Source organism: Wyeomyia smithii, chromosome 1 (assembly GCF_029784165.1).
Source record: "Wyeomyia smithii strain HCP4-BCI-WySm-NY-G18 chromosome 1, ASM2978416v1, whole genome shotgun sequence".
NCBI classification, from domain to species: domain Eukaryota; kingdom Metazoa; phylum Arthropoda; class Insecta; order Diptera; family Culicidae; genus Wyeomyia; species Wyeomyia smithii.
In genome coordinates, this window is record NC_073694.1 from 146,850,008 (window position 1) to 146,863,422 (window position 13,415).

The following is a 13,415-nucleotide window of genomic DNA, read 5'->3' on the forward strand; positions in this document are numbered from 1 at the left end:
CTAACCAGTACAAGAGCACCTAATTCAATTGATTTGCACATTTGGTTTACCGTTAAACCTTTAAAACATTTTAATCTTGCTATTTTTCACATCACTATATTTTCTCTCTCGGTGTTGTTTATATTTTCGCGCCTGTAGCGACTAGAACATTTTCCACAAATACCGGAACGTAAGAGTCGCGTAACCACTAAAATTAAGTATATTTTCCTCTGTACATTAACAAACATCGCGTTCGTAACTTATTTTCCGAAAAATATACCGAAATAGGCTAGAACTTGCCTCTAAAAAGTAGCGCCTCGGAAAATTCCAATTTCTCGCCAAACATGTGAAAAGGGCCCATGTGCCATATGTAAACAAGCCACAATTTCACGTTTTTCAATAAATACAAGCTTAATCTACCCGTACAAAAAAGATTGTTTGATTAAGAGTAAATTCTTTTATCAATAAAGCAGATTTCGCTTGTATTAATCAAAAAACGAGAAAATTTGGCTTGTTTACATATGGCACATGGGCCCTTTTCACATGTTTGGCGAGATTTGGCTTTTTCCTAGTTTCAAGTCAACTGCGTGTGTCAAATTTTGCGTCCGCAGGCTAATGATTCTGTTGAATTTTATGGCATTGAAAAATTTAAAAATTTGCTCATCCCTTGACATTTTTTTTCTATCTCTTGTCATTATTCAAACTAATCGATTTATATAAAAAAAACTCCAGCCTTTTTTATATGTTAGTTTAAATAATCTTTTGGAAAATGAATTACGGAAAGTTTTGAGAGAGTGCTGCCAAAATCTGGTCGAGTTGGCGCGAAATCCGTCTTTTAGCATTTCAAATCTGCCTCTGTCAGCATTACATGATCGTTTTTGTTTTTACAAAGTGTACCTCAGTGAAGTGAAGAAAGACTTAATCCTATATTCCATTATCAATGATCACCCCAGAATGATTATGAAAAAACAATACTAGGAATGCGCTGCTTACAATTATATCAGAGTTTGCGCCGCGTCTATTTTTTTTAGATTTTATTCAATTCAATCGAACAGGTATTTGTTTCAGTTTGTTTTTTTTTTTCATTTTTTTGGTTATCTGCTGATGAATATTTTTATAAATAAACAAATATAAATTTGTGTAATAATCTACTCCCACCAAACTTGCGAGTTTGCTCAACTTACATCGAAATAAAAGCGTTACATATTTCATCCAGGATTCGAACAGAAAGCTTATTCTACAACACTCCACAAAGCTTCACAAAATCACTGAGCTTTCAAAATCTTCTGTGCTTTAAGTCTCTCGCAATGTTGTGTTCAACTAATTTTTTTTAATTTGCCGAATTATCATACGTATATCACATATTTTAGGATAATGCAGTGCAGACTATACACAGAAAACAAAGCGCCTAATGTTGCTGTCAAAACAAAGTCAAAGCTCAAGGTGAGCTCTCTTCGCAAAATCAACTTTCGTTGTTTCTTCCATATCACGTAACCTGTTAGGTATTGTCGATAGAATCGTTGTTCTAGTCCATAAGGCTTGCTGCAAAGTCTGTGCCAAATAAACAAAAAAATTACGACAGCGTTTGCGTTATGTAGTAGCTAAGCTTTGATCGGTCTATATTTTATCTATTTTGAATACAAAGTAGTGTTCGTACTAACTACACTAGTGATTTGGCTAAATGTTACTTTGGGAAAGAAAAAATCTTTTAGGAATCCTAGTGTTCGAACTGCTCAAAATTCATTCTAGCAAATAATAAAGTTTGTTTGAGAAATCCCTATTGGAATTTAAATAATTCGCAGTATTATAACCCATTTTGCAGTATGTATTGTTTTCGAGAGAGTATTCGTATTACTATGGTACCAAGCATGACTTTCGGATGAGAATAAATAGTCATCAATGATTCTTATTGTTCCAATTCGTTTATCAAACCCAAAATCAATGTTACTGTTTCATTTTTCTGCAGTATTAATTAATTTGTACGAAGCAACAATTTCTCCACAAAATCACCATCAGCATCAATTTTTCAATTTCATACAAGAGCGTAGCATTATCGCTTCTAAGCCATTCTATATATTCACGTATAACAATTTTTTTATTTTGCTCGTCGACAATGTTTGCTACCGCAAAGTTTTCCTTTTCTCGTCCACAGAGGGCTTCGGTCGAAAAGGAAAGTAAAAGAGTAAAGTAAAAATGGAATTTAAAATTAATTTTACGAACACATTCATTTTCACGATATTCCTTGGTCATTGAAGATCAGTTTGTTCTATTAACTTTGAAGACGCATCGAATTAGGTTTTTGTGGGTGTCTGTGTATGTGAATTTCGGTTTCTATGCTCAATTCAATCAACCGTTAATCGCCTTACATTTCTTAATGTTAAGTGCCCTAACTTACTAAGCTTTCTACTATGAATATACATTTTTTGTTACCACTAATAACCACTTGCTTAATTAAACATTAGCGTATGATCAAATGTTGCCACCTAGGTTTCCATTATATTTACAGTTTTTAATTGAAACAATATTATCGCCAAAATGTATCTGTTTATTCTAGTAATTTCTTTCTTCCGCAATCGAAACATTCTCGCACGGTGCATCAAAAATAAAATCGACTGGTTGTTGTAACAAGAAGTGATCGGCTATCCTTATAATATTAGGGAGGGGCTTGCCAGCTTATGTTTACTATTATTTATATTTGGTAACTATATGTACAAATTGCTAGCGATCGAATTGTATTTACATTGTTGCTTTCTTTGACGAAGTGCTGCTATTTCTTCGAAGAGCGAAGATTGAAATTCATACAAGATTCATTAAATGGCACTGATTATTCTATAATAATATGAAGCAGAACCCCAATTTGCGTAACGATAACGACTATACAGCTTGTTCGCTTGCTAATCGCGCCTGAGCTTCCTGCGAAGCAAAGCATTGAACGAAAGAAAGATGGCGGCAGGTGTGTACGGTTGAGCAAAAAAGCTGGCACTGACAGCATGTGGCCAAGCAACTCCACACTGCTGGCAGTGGGGTTGGTTTGTGCGACGGCTAAACATACAACATCGTGTTCCACCGCCCACTCTGTGCAGTGGGCTGTGCCAAACATAACGAGAACCACCTGTTGCTTTTTTTTTCTTAAGCGGGCCTTTTATTTTTCCGGAAGTAAAAAGCACCATTTGCTTGCCGAGCCTAACTGTAATATCACTATAGTTTTTTTGATTAGTTGTAGAAAGAATAATCCAACGGCTCTTAACAAAATTCAACAACTAATCTAGAGCATATGTTATGCAATGTTCTAAACGAAACAACAGAACAATTGTTAACATAATCTTAGCATACAAACCAATGTACTTTTGCTTAAACATAAAACAGCGCTATGTTTCGTTATTTGTCTTAGTGAGTTCTACTGCAAAAACTGCTATCAGATAAAATTCTCGCTACATATTAAACGGTTACCTATCAATCTGTTCTTTTCGGCAATCTAGGTCTGTGTATTTTGCTTTTCTGTTAGTTTAATAATGTACGTGACAAAAAGTTCCTCCTGATAGTTTTGTCGAGTTTGTCAGAGTAATAAAAATAAAAAAAAAACTTTTCGTTACAGTTGAATTAGGTTAAAACACAAAAAAGGGATGCTTGGGAAGAGTTGTTAACACTGATAGCCTTGTTGTTCTGTTCGTGAAATAAACGGTTTCTTGCTTTTCGAATTTCAAAACAATGTTTCGTCCAGGAGGAAAACTGCTACAGGAATATATGTTGATCGTGGCGATATTCTGCGTCGTAAAAACTTGGGATAGTGTATTGTAATTCAATAGAGGCCAATGTCAAGGGTCCATTCTCGTGAGTTCCGCCCAGTTCGACGGAAGTCGCTGCCAGCTTTGGCGCATCGCAATCAGAGCGCCAATCTGCTTAGTCATTGGATGCACTTTGTGTTCGCAGTAACGAATCCTGGGAATAAGAAAGGAGCAAAAATTAGATAACTAACGTAATATGAATAGAACAATAATGCTCGCTATAGAAAAAAAAATAATTCGAGTTTGCGTTTTCTATTAAACTAAAAATTAAACTGGTAAACACAGGTTTTGCCATTGAGCGCAAACTGGAAAAAATAAAAGATCATAAATAGACCATTCCTGTGCCCCTTTTGGTGCCGCCCCTAGCAGAGATAACTTTTTCAGAGACTTCATGAATGTTCCAGTAAGCTAACGTAGGAGCGACGAACACTTACTGTGCGATATTTCGATGCATTTTTGCATACACTAGAACTCCAAAATTTATAGAAATGGTTAAAAAGCTATAATCTTTTCAGATCAACTATTTTGAGCTTTATGGCAACGTTTTCTTCGCTTTTGTCGACCACTGTTATCAAAGTTTAAGGCATTTTTTAACATAGAAATAATATTTTGCGTTTTATTGAAAGCAAGTTTAGACGGAAAAAGAAGTTTTTTTATACAAAAAGGGAAAAAGGCGAATTTATTAACTTATCACGGCAGCTCGGCTAATTTGGCGTCCATGATAACAAAAACACTGCTTGAATTATTTATACGGTAGCAATTGATGTTATGCTTTCAGGCACTGCTGAACAATTTACCTGTATTCTGCATGCTGCGGCAAGAGGCACTATCGTATGCTGCATAATATTTTGCTGGCACAGCTACCAGAGGGCAGAGCGGAGAGCAAATTTATTACTACCGGTGGTGCGATGCATCAGCGTTCTGTAGCACGCATTTATAGTTGGAAATTATGAAATCAATCCTTTTCAGAATTATAAACGGTTTGAAAATAAGAGTTATGAGAACTTTCGCAACTACTACTAGGTAAAATTTTCATGTGTTTCTCAATAGTCATTTTTAAAATAACGACCGGGGCACCGAAGGAAAACGACAGTGTTGCCTATGCACAGTTTGTCGCAGTAAGATATAACCCTTATTTTAAGAATTTCCACTGCTAAATTGAGTGATTTTTCGATTCAATTGTTTCTTTATACCCAGTCGAACACCATTATCGGTTCAATATCGATAATGCAAATTAAGTAATCTAGAACCAGGGTAATTTTCGCATCAGGAAAGCACAAATTTTCTTTTGATGCTCAAGACAATCACTCAGTAGTATCGAAGATGTTTTGTTTCGTTTCTCATCCTCGAGTCTGCGTCGCTCCGCCTTCATTGCAAAAATCTACGCTCGTCTCGATACAAAAGACTGGGTTTAGGAAATTCAACTTCATTCTTGTTCCTAACACGATAGGAAGTGGAGCCCTTATAATTGTTGGAGATACACGATGTATAACAGGCGTAGAGAAATATGTGAAACAAGAGTTAAAATCATTATAGGGTGTGGGACTACTTCGGCAGGGGTTTTCTTCGTCATATATTTTTCATAAGGATAAAGCAAAAATTATGATGAAGAAAACCTCTGACGAACTAGTACCACACCCTACATATATTCGCCTACTTCACCATATCGTACAACCACTAGAGCTGTATACCTTGTAGTATTTTTTTCCAGTTTCGAATCTCAAATTTCACTTTTTTCAATATTTTATAATAAGAAAAAAACTCCAGTCCTTTCCGAGTGTTGGTGTAGATAAATTTTCACAAAAAAATATGCAAAGTTACTTGGTTTAATGAGAGATATACTGCCGTTCCAATCATAGTTGTCCCATGTTCGTCACAAACATTTGCATGCTGGGACTACTTTGCGTACAGTCATAGCAAAACATCGAAGTTCTTGAAGTAGGCCCGCTATATGTTGCGATCTTCTATCCATAAGCTCTTGGCAAAAGCTGCGACTGCGGAGCATGGCGCAACGAAGGTGACTAATTGTTTGTTTAATAATTTCATCCAACACAGTGGTTTACATGAAATGTGGGTGATGGGGAAAAGCCAACAATTAGGCATAAAAACCCCATATCTTTTAAAATAAATGTATAAACTTAGGTCTAACACAGAACAAATATAAGTAACAATAAAAAGTGACATATCCTTAGTTCTAAGCAGAAAGTCATGTAACATAGTCAAGATTGTAAAATAAAAATAAACATATTAAGAATAATAGGAACGGTACTTTCGATGAACATCCATTTTCAAATCGTCTCTTGAAGCAGTTTCCGCCGGAACAATTTAGCTCTCTCTCCAAATTCGAATAGATGAAAATATTCATTAAAAATTGCACTCATCGAGTGTAGCGGTGAGTTTAGGAGATAATCCGTTCTGACTAATGGGCGACGGAGGAAGCCGGCTCTGGATCTCAGACGCCTGGAATGCGCACTGACGTTAAGCTGTTCCAACAGTGAGCTGCAATCAGTCTCAGTTGAAAGCAGTTTGGCAGCAAAAACAGCTTTCGAGACTTTTCGTCTTTTCTCCAACGTGGTAATGCCCAGCAATTTACAACGGGCTGCATATGGAGGCAGGTCGAACGGGTTGAGCCACCTTAGATTCCTGAGGGCGTACCATACGAACTTCCGTTGAATGCTTTCAATTCTTCGTATCCAAGTTGCGTGATACGGTGACCAAATGACGGCGGAAGACTCCAAGTGAGACCGTACAAACGCAAAATAGAGTGATCGAAGGCATAGCGGGTCATCGAACTCCTGGGCGATTTTGAATAAAAAGCCAAGCTGTCGGTTAGCTTTGTCAATCACAAATTGCTGATGCTGTCGAAATGATAGATCTGAATCTAGATACACACCAAGATCTTTTACGGTTTCAACACGCTCCAACGAGTGTCCAGCGATCGTGTAGTTATAATAGTAGGCTTCGCGGCTAACTTTGTGATGAAATGAGATGGTCACACACTTTTCGACGCTAAGGGTCATTCGATTTACAATACACCACGTAGCAAATTGCTCCAGACGAGACTGTAGAGTGACGCAATCAGCCAAACTTTTTACTTCGGCATACATTTTAAAGTCATCAGCATACACAAGCTTGTAACTTCCTGTGAATAGGTTCGTGGCATCGTTAAAGAACAAAATAAACATAATTGGCCCGAGATTGCTGCCTTGAGGCACGCCGGAGTAGTTAGTGAATTCCTGGGAGAGAGTTGTGCCAATTTTGACCTGTAATTTCCTCTGTTTCAGGTAAGATTCCAGCCAGCTGCAAAGGCGAGTGGAAAACCCAAGTTTTTTAAACTTTTTTAGAGCTATGTCATGGTCGATACGATCAAAGGCGGCCTTCAAATCGGTATAAATTGCATCGACTTGGTTACCTCGGGAAATTACATCAAAGCACAGAGAGGTAAACTCCATGAGGTTCGTGTCAACTGATCGACCAGGCATGAATCCATGTTGCTGCGTAGAAATGTGACTGTGACAATTGAACATTATATGGTCGCTAACTACTAGCTCAAGAACTTTAGAACCAGCACAAAGGGACGTTATGCCTCGATAGTTTTCAACAAACTGTTTTTTACCTTTCTTGAACACCGGAAACATAATCGATTTTTTCCATTCTGAAGGAAACCGAGCTTGCTGCATCGAAAGATTTAGAATTTTCATAAGAGGGGTTTTAATATCCTGCGAGCACTTCTTCATGAAAACAGTTGGAACACCATCCGGCCCAGGCGTGAATGAAGATTTCAGTTTGCGTAAGGCTTTTAACAGCATGTCTTCGGAAATATGGAAAGTATCCAAATCGACTACATCTAAAGGCACGTTTTCGAGGCATTGAGGATCAATCTCTGCATGGTTACGAGGACTAAATACGGTAGCAAAATGCTCGGCGAAAAGTTCACATTTTTCGGCGTTGGTAGAAGCCACCACATTTCCCTTATTTATTGTCGCAGGTAACCCATTCTCTTTGTGCTTTGATCGCACAAACGACCAGAACTTGGCTGGATACTGACGTAGCCGCTCTTGAAGCCCTCGCACATATTCAGCATATCGTAGGCGATTATATCGTCTGTAGTTGCCACTAGCTCTGTTGAACATAGCATTCGTAGTAGGATTTCGATTTCGGGTAAACTTTCTAAGAGCTGCTGCACGAATTCTTTTCAAGGAACGAAGTTGAGCATTAGACCAAATAGGTTTGCGTGGAGGTTTGAAAAGTGGAGTGAATCTCACTAAAGCGGCTTGAACAATCAAGTTGAATCGGAGTAGAGCTTCATCTACATCGTTACAACTAGTGACTGGCTCCCAGCCGACAGTTTGAAGGTAATCACTAAGTGCTGAGTAATCAGTTCTCTTGAAGTTCAATGCCGTCGTGTCTATATCTTCAACTAGCGGTAGGTGAGAGTGTACTATGACATCAAACATCAGAGCAGGATGATATGAGTCCAAACGTGCTAAAGGATCGTCAGCGCTAACCGGAATTGTGTAGTTCGCTCCGTCATTAAGAAACAGCAGGTCCAAGTATCGTCCGTTAAAATTACTGACTGGATTCACTTGCAGTAAATTGCACCTAGCGGTACCGTCAAGAAGTATTTCTTGAACCGATGCTTCGTTCCGACCACGACGTCTGGAGGTAGTGTTCGAAACATCAACAAACATGTAACCGTGGCGTGAACGCTTCCATGCGATTTTGGGTTGATTGTAGTCACCAGCTATGATAATGATGTCGTTCAAACTTGCAGCATCGCAGATCTTCTCAATGCAGCCGATATGGAGTTTCATAAGCTCAGGATCTTTATTTTTCTCGGGTGGTAAGTAAAAACATCCAACAAAGAGTTTCAAACCATTCAATTGAATTGTAATGAATAGTTGTTCGAGAGCAGCACAAAATCCAATATCGCAGGAACAGGAATCGAGAGCTTTTTTAACGGCAATAATGACACCACCGCCTACACCGCGAAGACTATTCAAACGGTTCCTATCGATTCTGTACACTTCGTACTGGTTACCGAACAGTTGAACAGAGTTAATTCTGCTGTCGAGCCAAGTCTCAACTAGCATGATTACATCATAGTCTTGATCGATGCATGAAAGGTAGAAGTCAGCTATTTTAGTCTTCAACCCTCTTACGTTTTGGAAGTAGAATTTCAAATGAATTAATGACGTCATTAGCCAACTGTTGATTTTGATGCACACTGGGACGGTTACCATCAGTAGACAAAGCATTGAATGATGAACTATGCGAAGAAATTGCGCTGTGAACGAGATTGCCCGCATAAGCAGGTTGGGAGACTCCTTCGCATGAACCCAACGCAGGGACGGAACGACTTGGAAGGCAGGAACACACAGCAGCAGCACATGAATGGTGATACACGGCTGCATTGGGTTGCTCAGGGGTTCCCATATTGCTTTGTAACATGCGTTCCGTTGACGGCGTAGGAGTAAGTGGTGCGGTAGTGGAAACTGGGTGTACTTCAGTGGGTGAACTATAAAGCGATTGTGTGCTGGGAACGAAATCAGATTCAGGATGCGAAGATACTCTAATATGTTTGTACTTGCCTGAGAGAGCAAGTTGGGAAACCCCCTCGCTTAGACTAGACACAGGAACGAAACGACTTGGATGGCCGGAACCGGAACGAACAGAAGCTGAAGCGCTGTGGTAGTGTCTGACGGTACGTTGATACTCGACTGTGTCTGAAAGCTCAGGGGTTCCCATTATGCTTTGGGACGTGCGTTTCGTTACCAATGGAGATGAGTGCTGAAGACTGGGACTGTTCAATCTATAGGTGTAGCTAAAATTTTCGGTGATGATACGATCCTTGAGGGGGTTGCACCATCGATCCGAAGTATTTTTGTCGGTCCCCAAAAATCCCGCGACGACTGCAGATGTTCAAACTCCCTGAAGTAAATTCCCTTAGGCCAGGATGCAGGGTCCAATGCAGTCTCCTTCAATCTTGTATCAATTCCAATTTTGAAAGAAATGAAAGCAAGTTGCTTCAGATCAGCATCTTTACGTACAAGTTTTTTAACGTCTACGGTCAGTTCAGTGCTCAAGCAACTTTTAACCAGCTCGGAAATGTCCTCTTCCGTAACGTGACAGGCAATCCGGGACAGGGGCGACGACGCCATCCAAACAGAAACTTGCATGTTTGCGGCGGTCTGTGCCTCCGGATTGGCCACCAAACGAACGAGGCAGTCCCCGAGCTTCCGGAGGCCCCAAGAAGCACCCCGTCGCAAACAGACCTCAGGCTATCAAAGCAGGCTGCGAGTAGTTCGTGGGTAAGGGCTTCAGGAAGAGAAAGAATTAAAAAAGAGGTGCCAAAAACCAAGAAAAGTAAGAAGTAAGCGTGACGCCCTCATCATTAAGACAGGAGAGTCAAAGTACTCGGAAGACTTTAAGGCAATGAGAGGCAATACAAAGCTAAAAGCCTAGGGGCAAATGTACGCCACATGGGCCGATCCGCAGGGTTAATAGTCCCTTAGCTTTGCAAGGAGGCAACAAACGGGGCATGGCCAACATGGCATTGGCTCAAGAGGCTCTAGAAGATAAAGTGCATGTTCGGGCACTCGTGCAGAAGGTGATTCTACAGGTTAAATATCTGGACGAGGGCACCGAGGCATGCGAAGTTGCGAATTCATTTAAGGAACAGTGCGGAGTGGTGGTGACCACAAGAGGTGTCCCAGAAGGGAATGTTAAGGGCAACGAAGTTAAACGTGAGCCTACGAAACACAGCATAAATGGTAGCGGTGCACCACCAAAACAATGGTTGCAGTGGTCGAAATCTTACAAAAAATGGTAGCGAAGTTAAAAGTTTCAGTACGTCCACAAAACATCTACCAGCCAACGGAGATCTACTTCCGGTACGTTGAGCAAGGTCACAAGTTCTTTAGCTGCAAGGAACCGGATAGGGGCTTCCTATGCAGGTAATTCTGTGGTACAGGCCACGAAATTAAGGACTGTGGGAGCCCCCCAAGTGCTTGGTACTAGCAGGTCACGTGCGTGACGGTGACACAGATAAACCCATGACAAGCAAACCAACAACTACTACACCAAGCAGATGACGCTGTCGGACATCGCCATAATCGGACCTCTACCGTATGTCTATGAGTCTCGGACGGGTCCAGTGAGGCGCCAAATTGGACGACGAGCAAGTTCCCGGTTATTGACCTTGTATCAACTTAGAATGAAGTGTTGATTATTGCTATGCTCCGCCAATGTTTATTGAGCAGTTTGGAAGGATGGTCATCCGAGTCATCGTGGAGCCAACACCGCTAAAGCTGGTGAGCGTCTTCAATGCATGGGCATGGGAGAAGTTTCCGTACCGAACCAGAGGGGCCGTATCTTATTGAAGGCTTTGGTGAAGCTCAACATGAATCAGGTCAACGTCGGCACCAAGAGTACTTTCACTAGAAACGGCGCGGAGTCAATCATCGGTGTGGCGTTCTGTAGCCCAGGACTAATCAGGAACTGAAGGCTACACTCATAGCTATCAGTTGACGACAAGCTTACGATTAAGAGCAACGTGAACTATTTCTGTAAGAGGGCCTCAACGGCTATTGCAGAACTATCTCAATTGATGTCGAATAGCTCAGCGGTGTACGGTGGCAAGCGAAAACTTCTTGCCAGTTTGGTGTTGTCCAAAGTGCTGTGTTCTAACAGTTATTGCGATAAACTGGAAAGTGCCTATAGGGTCATGTGTCTGAGACAAGCCAGTGTGTAGCTCATCAGCATCGCCATTAAGAAGAATGTAGAGTGCTTCTATCAACGTGACACAAGGGGCATACGGGGTACCAAAATATAATTACACTGTGCTACAGCGATTTAGAACTTCTGAAGTGACCTAGTGTAGGTTGTAGGGCTTGTTGAGTGTAACATTCGCTCATACTAGAAATTTTCCAAACACCCCCAAATTCTGAAGTTATGGTCAAAATACGGTTTTTTGAACCTCAGCGCATATATTTTTTAACTCAGTCATTTATCAACCGATTTTCAATATTTTAGCAGTTGTATAAAGAGGACAAATAGAGCTTTCAAAATATATACAGGTTTTTACTAATATCAATAAAACATGTAGAGTTATTTGAGTTTAAATCTAATTTTTTAGACTTTTCACGCAATTTTTCAATTTAAATTTAAATTTGCCGTCTATTTTTGTGAGAAACATACCACAAATATACTATAATTTTGGAAGTATATTCAATTCCGAATCAAATTAAAGTAGTTTTGTGAAAATCGGTTGATATTTGGCTAAGTAATATATTTTTTAAGAACACCAGAATCTTTGGCTTCTATCGCACAATTATTTCACGGAGCTAAAAATGATGAAAAAATGCAAGAACTTTTGATGTGACTTAGTGTGGATTGTAGCTTTAGTCAAATATTACTTGCGCGTTTACTTGAAGTTTTTCAAATACCCCAAAAAATTATTAGTTATGCTCAAAACCCTGTTTTTACCTTAGCTCACATTTTTATGTTTAATACGGTTATTTTTCAACCATTTTTTTTTATTTTGGCAAGCCCTACAACCTGCACTAGGTCACTTCAGAAGTTCTTGATTTTTTTTTTCATTTGTAGCACAGTGTTATCGATGGTCAGATGGCAGCGGGAATGATCCAATTCTGGAAGTGTAGATGGACGTACCGGCTTATTCCGGAGGTATCCGGATGGGTCGGGAGGCATGGGAAAGTGAGCATCCTCCTGATACAGATCCTGTCAGGCCATGGTTGATTCATGCACTATGTGTCCCGATTGCGTTGATGTGAAGGGACCACTGAGCATTTCTTCTTCGTATGTTCTGTGCGCGCGAGGAGTGACATAACAATATTGAGCAGGCCAGACATTAGTCTGGACAACTTAGTTCGGGAGGTGTGTGAAGTCCCGGACATCTGGAGTGTGGTTTGTGCAGCAGCCTCTCAGATAGTCCGGGAACTACAGTACAGGTGACAGGTCAACCTGCAACACGCCAGTGAAAGCCAACTCCCAGTCTCCTGGTGGTTAGCTATGAGGTATAAGAGAGAAGAGGGTGCGTACCTTACCTTACCAAACAGTCCCAAGCCGTGGTGTGGCCTGTTCAAAAGAGTCGTCTCCATTACACTCGGTCCATGGCTACAGTTCACCAGCTTCGCAGTCTGCGTAGAAAAGAAAGCACAAAAGCCACTTCCCAACGTGATTTTAAACCATCGTTTCAGGAAGATAAGGACTGCCGACTGGAGGGGATTTTGTGGATTCGGTCAAATTTCCTCAGCTCTCTTCTCAGGTTCTGTAAGCAGATTTTCCCGCTACATCGCAAAAAAGTGCACAACATGAGACAGCATGCGGCAGGTACATTCAACACTATAACCCCTCGCGGGTAAAGTACTTCTTATTTCGAGGCAGAGGTATTTACGGATGGAATCAGACTAGAGCGTGAAGCGAGTAGAATGCGTCGCCTTAACGCTGATCGATTAGTTGCCATACTTTCATGGACGTGCGACGTCACCATACCTAAGAACCGCCAACCTGAGAATGGAAGGTCACCTGTTTACTGGGGGACTGACGCGATAGCGGACCTAGGAGCGAGATGAAGGACGCAACCGAAGAACAAAGGGTAGAGTGCCATGCGGCATTGGCGCTAAATCA

General features: G+C 40.6%; 1 protein-coding gene across 8 annotated transcripts in view; it reads right to left on the minus strand.

Moving 5' to 3' along the window:
• Window positions 1-1,882: 1,882 nt before the first annotated feature.
• Window positions 1,883-13,415, minus strand: part of LOC129720133 (forkhead box protein O) — a 235,977-nt gene continuing 224,444 nt past the window's right edge. For all 8 annotated transcript variants that reach the window (XM_055671590.1, XM_055671579.1, XM_055671608.1 and 5 more), the window contains one exon: window positions 1,883-3,918. The gene's annotated coding sequence lies outside the window, so the exon portion shown is untranslated. The remainder of the gene's footprint in view (window positions 3,919-13,415) is intronic.